The sequence below is a fragment of the Rhincodon typus genome, chromosome 1 (genome assembly GCF_021869965.1).
Source record: "Rhincodon typus isolate 14 chromosome 1, sRhiTyp1.1, whole genome shotgun sequence".
In the NCBI taxonomy this organism is placed as follows: Eukaryota; Metazoa; Chordata; class Chondrichthyes; order Orectolobiformes; family Rhincodontidae; genus Rhincodon; species Rhincodon typus.
In genome coordinates, this window is record NC_063332.1 from 105,338,819 (window position 1) to 105,352,820 (window position 14,002).

A 14,002-nucleotide genomic window follows, 5' to 3' on the forward strand; every position below is an offset into this window, starting at 1 on the left:
TTGGCAGCTGTGTGGCCTGTCTTACTGAAGCAGGTTGGTCTTGGACAGAGGTTTCCTCAGAGAAGCAAGTTTAAAAAAAAACAAAATAGCAATCAGAAAAGTCAAGTTGGCTACTTGGATGGCCCAAATGGAACTGAATGGCCGCCTTCGCTGGCCATGGCTCTGATGAGTGTCTGCCCCAAGCTTGGAAATTCACCCTTAATACGGTGAAATAAAGTAAACAGGCAGCCCCCTCCATTCTGCATCCAGTTACACTGCTGGGATAGAATCTCCTAGCCTTCTAAACCAATTAATGAGACTACATCGGGTTCAGGAAAGCAGATAGATAAACAAATGGATTAAAAAAAGAAACTTTTGAAATAATTTTCAATTTGAGATTTTCATACAGAAATTGCACTTGACTCTGAAATCTTTTAGTTCAGCAACAGCAGTTACTTGGAATGCTCTCAAGCAAACAAAGTTAGTTCACTATGGGCAGGAAGAAAACCACAGTCCATCGAATGTTGAGAATCATACCGACCCTCCGAAGAGCAGCCAACCCAGACCCACCCCCCTACCCTATCCCTGTAACCCTGCATTTCCTGTGGCTAATGCACCTAACCTACACATCCCTGAACAATATGGGCAATTTAGCATGGCCAATCCACCTAACTTGCACATCTTTGGACTGTGGGAGGAAACTGGAGCACCTGGAGGAAACCCACACAGACATGGGGAAAACTGCAAACTCCACACAGAGAGTCGCCTGAGGTCAGAATTGAACCCAGGTCCCTGGTGCTATGAGGCAGCAGTGCTAACCACTGAGCCACCATGCTGCCCCTGAATGAGATCTAAATGCATTCATAGATGTGGAATTTTCAATACCTCAAGATTTTAATTAATTGGAGAACAGCCAGTTCATTAGAAGATCAAAGAACAACGTCTTCTTCAAAATGTCCCATGGTGCATCTCAAGAGCATTATCAAACAACATTTCACACGAAACCACATGAAGGGATATTGAGACAGGTGATCAAACACTGGCTAGAATGTGTAGGCCTTAAGGAGCAGCTTAATTCCAGAGTTTAAGGCCTGGGCAGCTGAAGGCCGGCTGCTAATCGTGAAGTGATGACAATCCAGGAAGTACAAGAGGCCAAAATTGGTACAGCACAAAGATTTGAAGTGTTGTTGGGCTGGAGAAGTTTACAGAGTTAGGGTGGGGTAAGATCATTAAGGAATTTGAAAACAAAGGATGCAAATTTAAAATCAAGATGTTGCCAGACCACAGCAAGTGCGAGAATGTTAATTTTCTTTGCTGACACCCTGCAGGAAATATTACATTTAAATTTCCATTCCAAGAAACCAGTTAACGTTTGCCGACATGGACGGAAATAACTGCAAAAGAATATTATAGAAAAAATCCATCAGTACCTTCAAAGACAGGGAACGTATTTTCTTTCACTCCTAATAATTTGTTCACTGTTTGTTAAAAATAGAATTTGACACTGTCTAAAACCTAAACCCCGATTTACACATTTTATTATGGGCTTCAGGGATGATTAATCACAGAAGGGAAACCTTATTAAAATAGCAAGTGTACTCTGTATTGCAAAGGTTCACAAGAATCTTGTTTGTTCTTTGAAGTGAACTTGACTGTTATCAGTTGAGGTGATTGGTGGCAATCTGTGGGGTAGCTTGGTGACTGCTAAAGCCAATCTAAGTTCAGAAGGTTCTGCAACAACTAAGACCAGATGCTGCAGACAATTGTGTTTTACACTTTACGCCTGGAATTTCCACTTCTTGCGCTTTCTCTTTGCCTATACTTTGTGGCTGCTTTCAAAGGAGGCCACACGGTTTTATTTGGTTGTGGCAGACACAATGATCCTGGCCGAGCTTCTCCCAGGACTCAAAGTCAATTCAGTATCAAACCTTCAAAGTGAAGCCTTCAGATTGTCCTGGTACCCCTTTCTTTCACACCCACGCATGCATACTCCAGACTCTAGTTCTTCACAGAAAATTCACTTTCGTAAACAGGTAACAGAATACCAGAAATATAAATGGGAGAAACGAATGATGGCGAAGCTGCTAATACAAGAAACTGCACAAGCTAATAATAACAAGATAACTGTCAAACAAGAGGTTAAAACTGTATTTGTTGCCCATGTGGATGAAATGGTGGATAACATGGTTAATGTATTCAGATATGTTGCTGACCGGCATCTGCTAGGCAACTGGTCAACATAGTCTGATAGATCTTTCGCCAGATGACAACAGCACACACACATATAGCTGATTGAAGGATTTTAATAACTGTTAGATTGTGAAATCCTATTGATACATCAGATAGACTGGAAGACCAGTGTAAAGAAATTTTTCAGGCACAGATTGGTAAAAAGTCAGGAAAATAATAAACTACCATTAACTCCTCTAGCCCTACACCCCTTCAATCTTTGTGCTCTACCAATTTTGGCCTCTTGGTCTTTCTGGATTGTATTCGCTTCACTATTGGCAGCTGTGCCTTCAGCTGCCTGGGCCTTAAGCTCTGGAATTTAAGCTGCTCCTTAAGACCTATATATTCTGTACAGTGTTTGATCACCTGTCTCAATATTCCTTCATGTGGTTCCTGTCAAAGGCTGTTTGATATTGGCTTTGACAGTAAAAGGCTTGTCTGAATGCAGCAAGCTAAATTCTTCAATCCAGAGGAAATATTAGAAATTTCTTTATTTTGTATCTAACTGTAGAGTTTATTTTATAACCTCCCTGATATTAAAATGCTTTTCAAAATCATTGCAATATATGGATGTTTATTCAATCAGGAGTCCGTGTTTATAGAATTTGACATGGCAAATTTAGAAAATTGCCTTCAGAATGTACCTCCTTCCGAACCTTGCTTTAGAACACTAAGCATCATATGTGCATCATGAGGAGCACAGCTAGTTTTTAAAATGTTCCATATATTTGTTATTATTTTTAAATATAAAGAGGTTTTCAAGTAAGAGCTGGAAAAAAACCACATAGAGCCTTGCATGGTCCTCCTGAGAAACTATGTATGGATGATGAATCATTCAATTATTGCAACGTCATTAACCACTTTTTGGGGATTTTTTTATGACAGACACAGAAAGCACAGTAGTGATGAGCTTTCAGTCACCATCAAAATGGCTTAGTAAAATTGATCATTTCAAATAAAGCTCAGTTAAAACAAAACTAAATCAAATTATGGCTGCTTTCCAATTCAGCTCAATATTAAGGTGGGGTCCAAGGTCACTATCTCTCTCATTGATAGTTAGTATACTGCATCGAGACCTCCAGGAGACAGGCATGTACCATTCTAATGAGTTCAGTAATTACTTAGCCAGAATAGTCCAAAGGCTGTGGTAGCCAGGCTTTATCATTTTCTCAGAAAACGCAAACTTTAGAATAAGGCTGAGAAAGAAGACAGCAAAGTAACACTAATTAAAATTTGTTCAGCATTTTGTACGCAAAAACATTACAAGTATAAGCGAAGGTATAAGAAACTGTTTGCTGGTCAATGTGCACCTATATAAATTAGGTCATCATTTGATAAAATGGCATCCGTCATCCCCTTCCTCTGAATGGTATATAGATGACGTGAAGGTTAACATAGACTGAGATTAATAGAATAAAAAGCAACACTTGTTACTCTGCCATGTTGTAGGATACTGTTCCAATCATCACCTAACAATAATGTCCCTGTTAATTGCAATATTAAAAACCTAATCCTGGCTTCAGGAAAAAAAGTGTCTTTCCAGGAGGATTCTCCAAGCTAAAATGTATTCTAAGGAAATGAATAAATGTTGTAGAATGTTCAGCCAGTTTAGGGAGATCTGTACTTGAGCTGAATCTGAATACCAGCTGACATAGCTAATTACAGTAGCCTTCCATAAAGGCAGTACTAGTACAGCAGTAGACTTTGATCTCAATGACAAGGGAAATCATCCCCTATGGCAAGCAGATCCTAGTCATACTGGTTTCTGGATTTGTGATGCATTCCTCACATTTCTCCAACAGATTGTCTAATCAGAGGAAACCACAAAAGGAAAAAAATATTATTAGCTTTGTGGCTGATATCCATTTCAGCCTCAGTACGGGTCCCAAGGTCAGTATATTATAGTGAATATACATTACCAGGACTCCCAGGAGGCAGGCACGTAGCATTCCAACAAGGTCAGCAATTATCCAGCCAGAAACGTCCAAAGGCCAGATAGTCAAAATACTACCATTTTCTCAGAATATTAAAACTTGATGTTAATACAAGGAAGGGGAACATCTGTAAATGGCCTTACTCATATCTTACACCTGGTGATCTACACGATGACTCAAATTAAGAGGTAGAGACAGAATTAGGCCATTCAGCCCATTGAGTATGCTCACGATTCAGTGAGATCCTGGCTGAGCTAATAATCCTCAACTCCACTTTCCTGCCTTTTCCTCATAACTCTTGATTCCCTTCCTGATAACAGATCTGTCGATCTCAGCCTTGAATATACTTAATACAGAGAGGAGAGAGTCTTGCTGCAATTTTACAGGATCTTGGTGAGACCACATCAGGAATATTGTGTGCAGTATTGGTGTCCTTACCTGAGGAAGGAAGTTCTGGCGATGGAGGAGTGCAACAAAAGTTTACCAGACTGATTACTGAGATGGCAGGATTGACATATGAACAGAGTCTGGATCAGTTAAGACTATATTTGGTGGAGTTTAGAAGAATGAGGGACTCTCATAGAAACCTAAAAAATTTGAACAGTACTAAGCGGGATAAACACAGGAAGGATGTTTCCGATGACGAAGGAGTCTAGAACAAGGGGTCATAGTCTAAGGATATGAGTTAGGCCAATTAGGACTGAGATGAGAAGAAATGTCTTCACCCAGAGATTGGTGAACCTGTGGAATTCTCTGTCAAAGAACATGGTCGAGGCCAAAACATTGAACGTTTTCAAGAAGGAGTTTAGCTCTTAGGGCTAAAGGAATCAAAGGATTTGGAGAGAAAACTAGATGTAAGTTGGATGGTCAGCCGTGATCATATTGAATGGCAGAGCAGTCTCAAAGGGCCAAATGGCTGCTCCTATTTCCTATGTTTCAATGTTAATAATCCAGTCGCTACAGATCTCTGCTGTAAGAATCCCACAGATCACTACCCACTGAGAGAAGAAATTCCTCATCTCTGTCCTAAATGAGCAGCCCATTACTCAAAGATTATACCCTCCGGCCCTAGACTCTCCCAAAAGGGGAAACAACCTTTTCACAGAGATAACAAGGTGTAGAGCTGGATGAACACAGCAGACTAGGCAGCATCAGAGGAGAAGGAAAGCTGACGTTTTGGGTCTGGACCCTTCTTCAGAAACACCTTTTCACATCTACCCTGTCAAGTCCTCTAAGAATCTTGTACATTGCAAAAAGGCCTTCTCTCATTCTGCTAAACTCTGACAAGTACAGACCCAAATTACTCAAAATCTTCTTATAAGAAGATCCCTCCATGTCTGGGATCAACCTCACGAATCTTCTGTAGACTGCCTTTAATGCCAGTAAATCTTTCCACAGATAAGGGGACCAAAGTGTTCACAGTGTTCTAGGTGTGGTCTGACTAGTACCTTGCAAAGTTTTAGCAAGATCTCTCCCTATTTTTACACTCCATTCCCTTTGAAATAAAGGCCAATATTCTATTTAACCTTCCTTATTTCTTGCTGAACTTGGTTTGTTAGCTCTTTTTTTGTGATTTATGTGTAAGGACTCTCAAGTTCCTCTGTGTTGCAGCTTTCTTCCATCTTTGCCTATTTAAATAATATTCAGCTCCTCTATTCCTCCTGCTAAAGTGCCTAGCCTCACATTTTCCTACATTATATTGCATCTTCCAAGTTTTTGCCCACCCACTTAACCTGTTTAAACCCCTTTATACCATCCTCACTACTTGCCTTCCCACCTTTGTGTCATTAGCAAATTTGACTTTAGTACATCAACATTCCTCATCCAAGTCATGAATATAGATAGTAAATAATTATGGCTCCAGCTCTGATCCCTGTGGCATTCCATCAGTTACAGATTGCCATTCTGAAAGAGCACCCCCGCATCCCCCCACAACTGATCCCAGCTCTCTGTCTTCTTTTAGTTAGTCAATTCTCTATCCATGCCTCCAACATTATGGGGTAAGGATTCCAAGAAGATTATGACCAGTGCATTAACTATCTCTGTGACTACTTCCTTTAATATGCTGGGCCATCAGCAGATACATTAGCTTTAAACCCCATTAGTTTCCCCAGTTAGTTATTGTAATTATTTCCTCTCCTCCTTTTGTCCCTGGACTATTCAGTATTTTTGCAATGCTATTAGTGTACTGTATTGTGAAGAGTGATGCAAATTAATGATTCAACTTCTCTGCATTTCCCTATAACTATTTCATCAACCTCAATCTCTAAGGGCCTACATTCACTTTGGCCCCTCTTTTCCTATTTATATATTTAAAGAAGCTCTTCCTTTATTCATTAAAGGGATGAGGATGTCGCTGGCTAGGCAACATTTATTGCCCATTCCTAATTGCCCAGAGGGCGGTTCAGAGTTAACCACATTTCTGTGGGTTTGGAGTCACATGTAGGCCAGACCAGGTAAGGATGGCAGTTTTCTTCCCTAAAGGACATTAGTGAACCAGGTGGGTTTTTCCAACAATTGACAATGGATTCATGGTCATCATTAGATTCTTAATTCAAGATATTTTATTAAATTCAACTTCCACCATCTGCCATGGCAGGATTCAAACCTGGGCCCCCAGAATGTTATCTGGGTCTCTGGATTAACAATCCAGCGATAATACCACTAGGCCATTGCCTCCCCTGGCTGTCTTAATATTTGTTGCTAATTTACCCTCTGTTTATTTTCTGTCTCATTATTTCTTAGTTAAATTCTGTTAGCTTTTAAAACTATCCCACTCCTCTGTATTACCTCTAATCTTTGTCATATTGTATGTCTTTTTCTTTCAATTTGAAGCCATCTTGAATTTCCCTGGTTAACCACGATTGGTTTATCCCCTACCGAGAAACCTCCTTCCTCAATGCAATAAGTCTTTGTTGTTAGTCTGGTGAAATATCTGTAACTGTTCCTCATCCATTTATTCTGCTAAACCCCTTTCCCAGTCTGCTCCGCTTAACTCTCTCCTCATTCCTTTGTAATTATCTTTAGGAACATGTAGCACACTTGCTTCCAACCCAAGTTTCTCATTCTCAAACTGAATACTAAATTCTACCATGTTATGGTCACTGTTTCCTAGGAAATGTTTTACTCTGAGATCATGTATTGAACTTGCCTCGTTATACAAAATTTCCTGATCCCTGGTTTGATCCACAACATATTGTTCTGGGAAACTATCCCAAGTACATTCTACAAGTTCTTCCTCGTGATTACCTCTGCCAATTTCATTTTCCCAATCCACATGAAGATTAAAGTCACCCATGACTAATGTACTGCCTTTTTTCCATGCACTCATTATCTCCTGATTTATTCTCTGTGTCCTACTGTTGCCCTTGTTATTTCTTACCTCCAGCCATATGGATTCTAACTGTGGAATTTGTTTCTTTTTTTCAAAAATTGCTGTCTTTACCATGAACGTCACCATGGCTGGTGCAGCAACAGTGCACACACATGAATCCAGAAGAGATCACTGCCATATAATCCCACTGCCTGAGCATCAGCTTCACAGTCATTAATGGATATTTCTCCTCCCACTACGATGATAGTTAAAAAAATTTAAACAGAAAATTTAGAACTCTGCATGAACTTATTGGGAGGTTAATTTATGCAAAGAAATATCTCACTGATTTTACTGAGGCTCTTTCCTATGTCTCAGTTGCTGCAAATACTGACTGGAAAGTGGCCATCTCCACATAGACTGTCTGTGACATCTGCAAAAGTGCCGGCACATTCCAATGAGGAATGCTGGACCTCAGCAAATTGTTGTCAACTTGCTCATGTGCCAGTGGCCATTTTGTCAGCCATTTTGGCATTTGGAGTAATTATTCCGTGTTTAAATACAAAAGAAAATATACAAAGTACACAGAATACAAAGTATTTTGAGGCAAAATGATTGGATTCTCACAATCAAAACACATAGCTTGTCATTGTTCCATGTAGAAGATTGATTAGCTTAATTGACCTATTATTTGCAAATAAAAAATCTGGTGTTTTGCATGTGTTACTGTGATGTGACTTTTCAGTTGATCATAACCAAACAATTTAGAATTACCAACAGCATACTGTATTTAATTAGCACCTTTAATGTAAGGAAACATCCCAAGAATTTCGCTGGAACATTGTAAAACACAAGCTGACACGGAGTCACCTCAGAAGATATTACAGCTGATTAGATTTGTAGATTTTAAAATGTAAAGGTAAAGTCACCATAGTTTTACTTGACTGTTCTCTCATGAGAGAGATGACTAGTGATGGTTTGACCTGAGGGTCACCATGCCTCAGGTGAGGGAAGAAGTTGAGAAGGTGGGATCTTCATGGTAACCTTTGTATGGAAATTGAACCCACACTGTCAGTATCATTCTGCATTGCAAACCAGCCATCCAGCCAACTAAGCTAATTGACCTCAAGGTATATTTTAAGAAATATCTCAAAGAATAAAGGTCTAACCGTAGTTTCCATTGCCAAGTTAACATGCCCACATTGAGCTGCTAATCACTGTACACTTGCTCTGCTGGCATGACATGATGTTTGTATGCCCATTCACAGACTCCCAGAACAACTGTTCTATTCGGAACTCAGTCGCAGCCAGAGATTCCCAGGAAGATACCAGATATACTTTAGGGATGTCCTCAAAGCATCCCTGCCAAACCATCATGGGAGTCCCTTGCTTGACAAAATGTAGACGGTTCATTCAGAAAGGCACTAAATGCTCTTAAAGACTTTATCAGGAAAACACAGAGATGGAAGTCAAGGTGTCAAAGAGAGCACTCCCACCTCCAAACTTCTCATTCTACTTGACTCTTTGAATCGCACCAGCCCTGCATGTGGCAAAGTTCGCAAATCACACACTGCACTCATCAGCCAGCTCAGAACCCATCAAACCAGAGGAGAAGAGATCATCCTTCATAACATTCAAAAGCTTGACACCATCGAGGACAAAGCAGCCCACTTGACTGGTATCCCATTCACCACCTTCACAATTCATTCCCTCCACCACTGACGCACAGTTCTAGCAATGTGCATGGTCTACAAGATGCTTCTAGACATCCAAACCCAAGACCACTACTACTGACGGGACAAGGGCAGTAGATACCTAGGTACACTACTACTGGCAAGTGCCCCATCAGGGCACACACCGTCTTGACTTGAAAATATATAACTGTTCCTTCACTGTTGCTGGGTCAAAATCTTCAGTTCTGGAAAAGTCATACTGGACTTGAAGCGTTAACTGTTTCTCTTTCCACAGATTGTGCCAGTCCTGCTGAGTTTCTCCCGCATTTTATGTGTTTTATTTTTCCAGACTTCCAGAATCTGCAGAATTTTGCTTCTATTCAACTGTGCACTTTCACACCTTCTGTCACAGGCCACGCAAAACTGCACCCACCCAATACCTGAATCATGTCTTAACCATTACTTTTCATGAATTAGTTCAATTGCTTTGCACTTGTACTCAATATTTCTCTTAATAAAAACAAGATGCTAGTATCCTTTTTGTCAGAAATAGGAATTACTCCCCAGTTGGCCCGTTAGGGATCTTGGCTTCAATTTATATTGGGAGAATGTAGCTTGGGAGACGGGATGCCCATAGTGGTTGCACAATGTGTATGGGTACTGTATTTCTGCTGTCTGGGAGGCCCAATACTGTTTTAAGTGTAACTAGGCATTTACCCAGGCAGATTTGGTATGCCCATTGATTGAAGACTGAGCAGGGAGGAAACATCTTCCCAACAGCTGTCAGCCAATCAGACACAGTCAGGGATTGTGGGACAACAAGGTGCAGAGCTGGATGAACACAGCAGGCCAAGCAGCATCATAGGAGCAGAAAGGCTGACGTTTCGGGCTAGGCCAAGGTTCTGCACCTTGTTGTCTCGGATTCTCCAGCATCTGCAGTTCCTACTATCTCTCACAGTCAGGGATTGTTGTTGGATACCTGGAAAAAGATATGTGGCTGGAGGGGGGGTCAAATGATTGGGGTCATCAACAAAGTGGTAGGAAATTCAGATGGAAAGGCATGTGCACAGCTGTCAGCAGCCACCCACCTCCCACAATACCTTGCTCTTTAATGAGGTGCTGAGTGCCTGAATGAAGCACTCCTTTCACAGTGCTGCAGGTGAACAGGTTAGGATTTCTTGTCTGGCTCTCGGGAGAGCCATGCGAGTCCCTCTAAATTCCTGAGCCACTATTAAAATCCTGGCAAAAGCTCAGAGGCAATTGCTTGGAAATTTCTTATTACTGAGCATAATTGAAATCCCACCACCTGCAGAGGGAATTCCCGCATCAGGTCCTTTCTGCTCCCCAGTAAAGGAGGGCTGGTTTTCCCACTATTGGGAACTGGACTTGGAGAAGTCCGGTCTGATTTTCTGGAACATCTGCCAGCATGCCCACTCGAGCAGGCTCTATTAAAGTCCACTCTATGCTATGAATGTGAACTCATGGTCTGGGCTTTTAAAGGTTAACGTTTGTTGGACTGACTTGACAGAGGAACCTAGACTGGTGCAATCAAGATAATGAAGAGGTTAGTATAACCCAGGAGTCCTATTGAAACTGTTACCTTAATGATTGTGAAGAATAGGTGATTGATGATCTTATTTCAGGCTCTCCCAGTCGGCATTCATGAGCTGATAGGAGAAATGGTGTCCCTGTGTTCAGAAATTCACAGAGAGGGCAGTAACTGAATGAAATGACACATGAGCCACCCCAGGTAGCAGAGTTAGATGTCATTTGTCGATTTTCTGTCCAGTGAGGCTTTCACTCATTTCATGTTTAGTTATGCTAGAACTATCCAAATTTTCTTCCATTATCCTGTTTATAAGTTTCTTGGCCCTATTTCTTCCTTTTATCTTTGCATTTTGCTTAAGTCCCTCGAATCACTCCAGACCTCTCATTTTAAAACTTGCATTGGCCCTCCTGTACCTACACAGAATCAAACTGCTGTGATTAGTCATAAACAAATGTTCTCCTGCAGTTTGTGACCCTATTTCACCCCTCAGAATTAATTTGAGAAAAATACTGCGGATGCTGAAAATCTGAGACGAAAACATGAAATGCTGGAAATATTCAGCAGGTCAGGTTGCATCTGTGGATGAGAAACATAATTAAAGTTTCAGATTGTGACCTTTAATCAAAACTTATTGCTCGTTTTCACCCCAGACAGAGAAAACAATGATTTAGAAAAATTTTGGTCCAAAATAAATATATCTGAATTATGTGCAAATCTCCACCTCTATATTAATCTCCACTGTTTAGTATTATGTAATGCACTCTCACAATTGTATAACGTCCCTTGCCTATTTTAAAATTCCATTCAATGGATTCTGTATTAATGGCACCATTGTATTAAGATATTGTTCCAAAGCAAATATAAGAAGTATTCCCAAGAATATTCTTGATCCACTGCAGCAGCTACCTCTTTGGAATTACACATAGATAGCATTTTAAAAAATTACCAGATGCTATTATAAGCCAAAATATTTGAATTGGCAAAATTAAAACCACATATTGCTGGATTCATACAGATCCATACATATGCTGACACCACACCAATAAAACCAGTCACGCAAAAAAAAGTCAAGTTTTAAATTTTAATATTAAAATGTCGTATAACCCTGTGGGTGTAAGAAGTAATTGAATCCTCTCTCACCACTCCCACTGCACTGACAAGATGGCTGTGTTTCTAATTAAAACTTTGTTATTGCTCTTACTTAGAGCCAACTGCAAAATATATGTTGCAGAGGCACTTGTCCTATTTTTCAAATTGTTATTGTCATTTTCTTTGGAAGTAACATTCATACCTAACTTTGTCTTCGTAGGAATTTTTGCTCTGCTGCAAAACAATGCATTGCATTCAGACCTTGGAGGGTTTCCTGAATGATGTAATAAAGCACAAGTCTAAAATACAGGTCTCTCTTTCTTTTACATGCAAACCTCAGAAATCCACATTTCGAAAATAAATCAACTTCCAGCCACTTTGTTTTGAAAACTCAATTTAGGTTCATCAAAATACATTTCTTAACCCCCTCCTTCTTGCATGTGAGGAGTGATGCAGAAATGCAAATAGTGGTTTTGCATTCAGACTTCTTAAAGCTGTACTGTTTGTATTCATCATCCATTAGAAATAACTCAAAGTGGCACTGGTTAAATATAGTATTACCATATATAGTGTGGAAAGAGGCCATTTGTTCCAATGAGTCTATGCTGATGCTCCAAAAATCAACCTACCTAGACCCAACCCCCGATTCTATCCTGTAACCCTGCATTTCCCATAGCTAATCCACCAAATTTACACATTCCTGGACACTTTCGGGCAGTTTAGCATGGCCAATCCACCTAACCTGCATATCTCCGGACTATGGGAGGAAACCAGAACGTCCAGAGGAAACCTGGAGGCAGATGTGGAGAATATGCAAACCTCCACACAGACTGTTGTCCAAGGGTGGAATCAAACTCAGGTCCCCGGTGCCGTGAAGCAGCAGTGCTAATCACTGAGCCACTGTGCCGCCCTTGAGTGTAAAGTTGCTCCCTGCAACAAGTTGTTATTTTAATACAAAAACAAAGTTGCTGGAAAAGCTCAGTAGGTCTGGCAGCATCTGTGAAGGAAAAAAACAGAGTAAACATTTTGGGTCCGGTGACCCTTCCTCAGAGCTTTTCCAGCAACTTTGTTTTTATTCCTGAGTTACAGCATCCGTAGTTCTTTCAGTTTTTATTTTGTTATTTTAATACTTGCTCAATGTTATTTTTGTATAAGTAAGGTAAATTCGTCATAGTCCTAACAGACCATAAAGGTGCTCTCTCAATAGAGAGAGATCATGCCTCAGGGAAGGGTAGAGGTTGAGTCGGAGAGTCCTTCATGGTAATCCCAATCAATGCAGGAATTGAACCCATGCTGCTGGTATCACACTGCAGCACAAACCAGCCTTCCAAACAACTGAACAAATATTGAAATTATACAAAAGCATTTAACCCACAGTGTTTTATACTGCCCCTTTTAATACTATTCATAATATTGCAATTGCTGACAACATATTGACATGTGCTACCTTTACTTTAATTAGACGGTAATTTACAACACAGCAATTCATAACAGAGCAATTTATTTATTTTTTAAAAAAGCAAATTCTAGACATAAGCAATTTTAAAAACAAATTTCAGGTTAAACTGATTAAGAAACACCCTACTTTCTTGCACAGAAATAAGATTCTTTCTCACATCTGCTCCCCTTCTGCTTTGTGTTGTTATCTTGCTCTGGAAGCAGGCAAAACCTGTATTCTAGTATCAGCATCAAACATCCTGAAACTGAGATGCAACATAGCTTAGTTGGAGAGATAATCTCCTCCGGCTCTGCACTATAATGCCATAAAACTCAGCTTCCACAAAAGAAGTCCTAATTTAAGTGATACTTCCTTTTCTCAAGCACCACCTTTGTTATCCTTACAAGCAAGTTTATCAATTCAAAGGAAAATTACAATAAGTATGCTGTGAATTAGGAGCTTGGTTGAAACTGCCCACATTCACTTCACACAGAAGTCTCTTAGAGAATGGATGACAGAGTGGATGGAATCATAGAATGTTGCAGTCCCCGAAACAGACCATTCATCTAATCACAACTGCACCATTGTTTTTCTCCACATCACCAAGTTTAAACTGATCATCTTCTGCCTTACACCTTGCCCTTTAATTATAATTGCCAAAGTTTGTGAAAATGTTTTAAATATTACAAGAATGTATGAACTTCACTTCAACAATAGCTGGTGGCAGAAAACTCCATGTTCTAATAATCGTCTGTGTAAACAAATCTCCATTCAATGACTTTTTTGATTATCTTGCTT

The 14,002-nt window shown here is 40.1% G+C and overlaps 1 protein-coding gene across 2 annotated transcripts in view; it reads right to left on the reverse strand.

Annotated features, from left to right (window-relative positions):
• The window catches only part of shroom3 (shroom family member 3), a 400,329-nt gene that overhangs the window by 226,288 nt on the left and 160,039 nt on the right, over nucleotides 1-14,002 (reverse strand). The window lies entirely within an intron of this gene.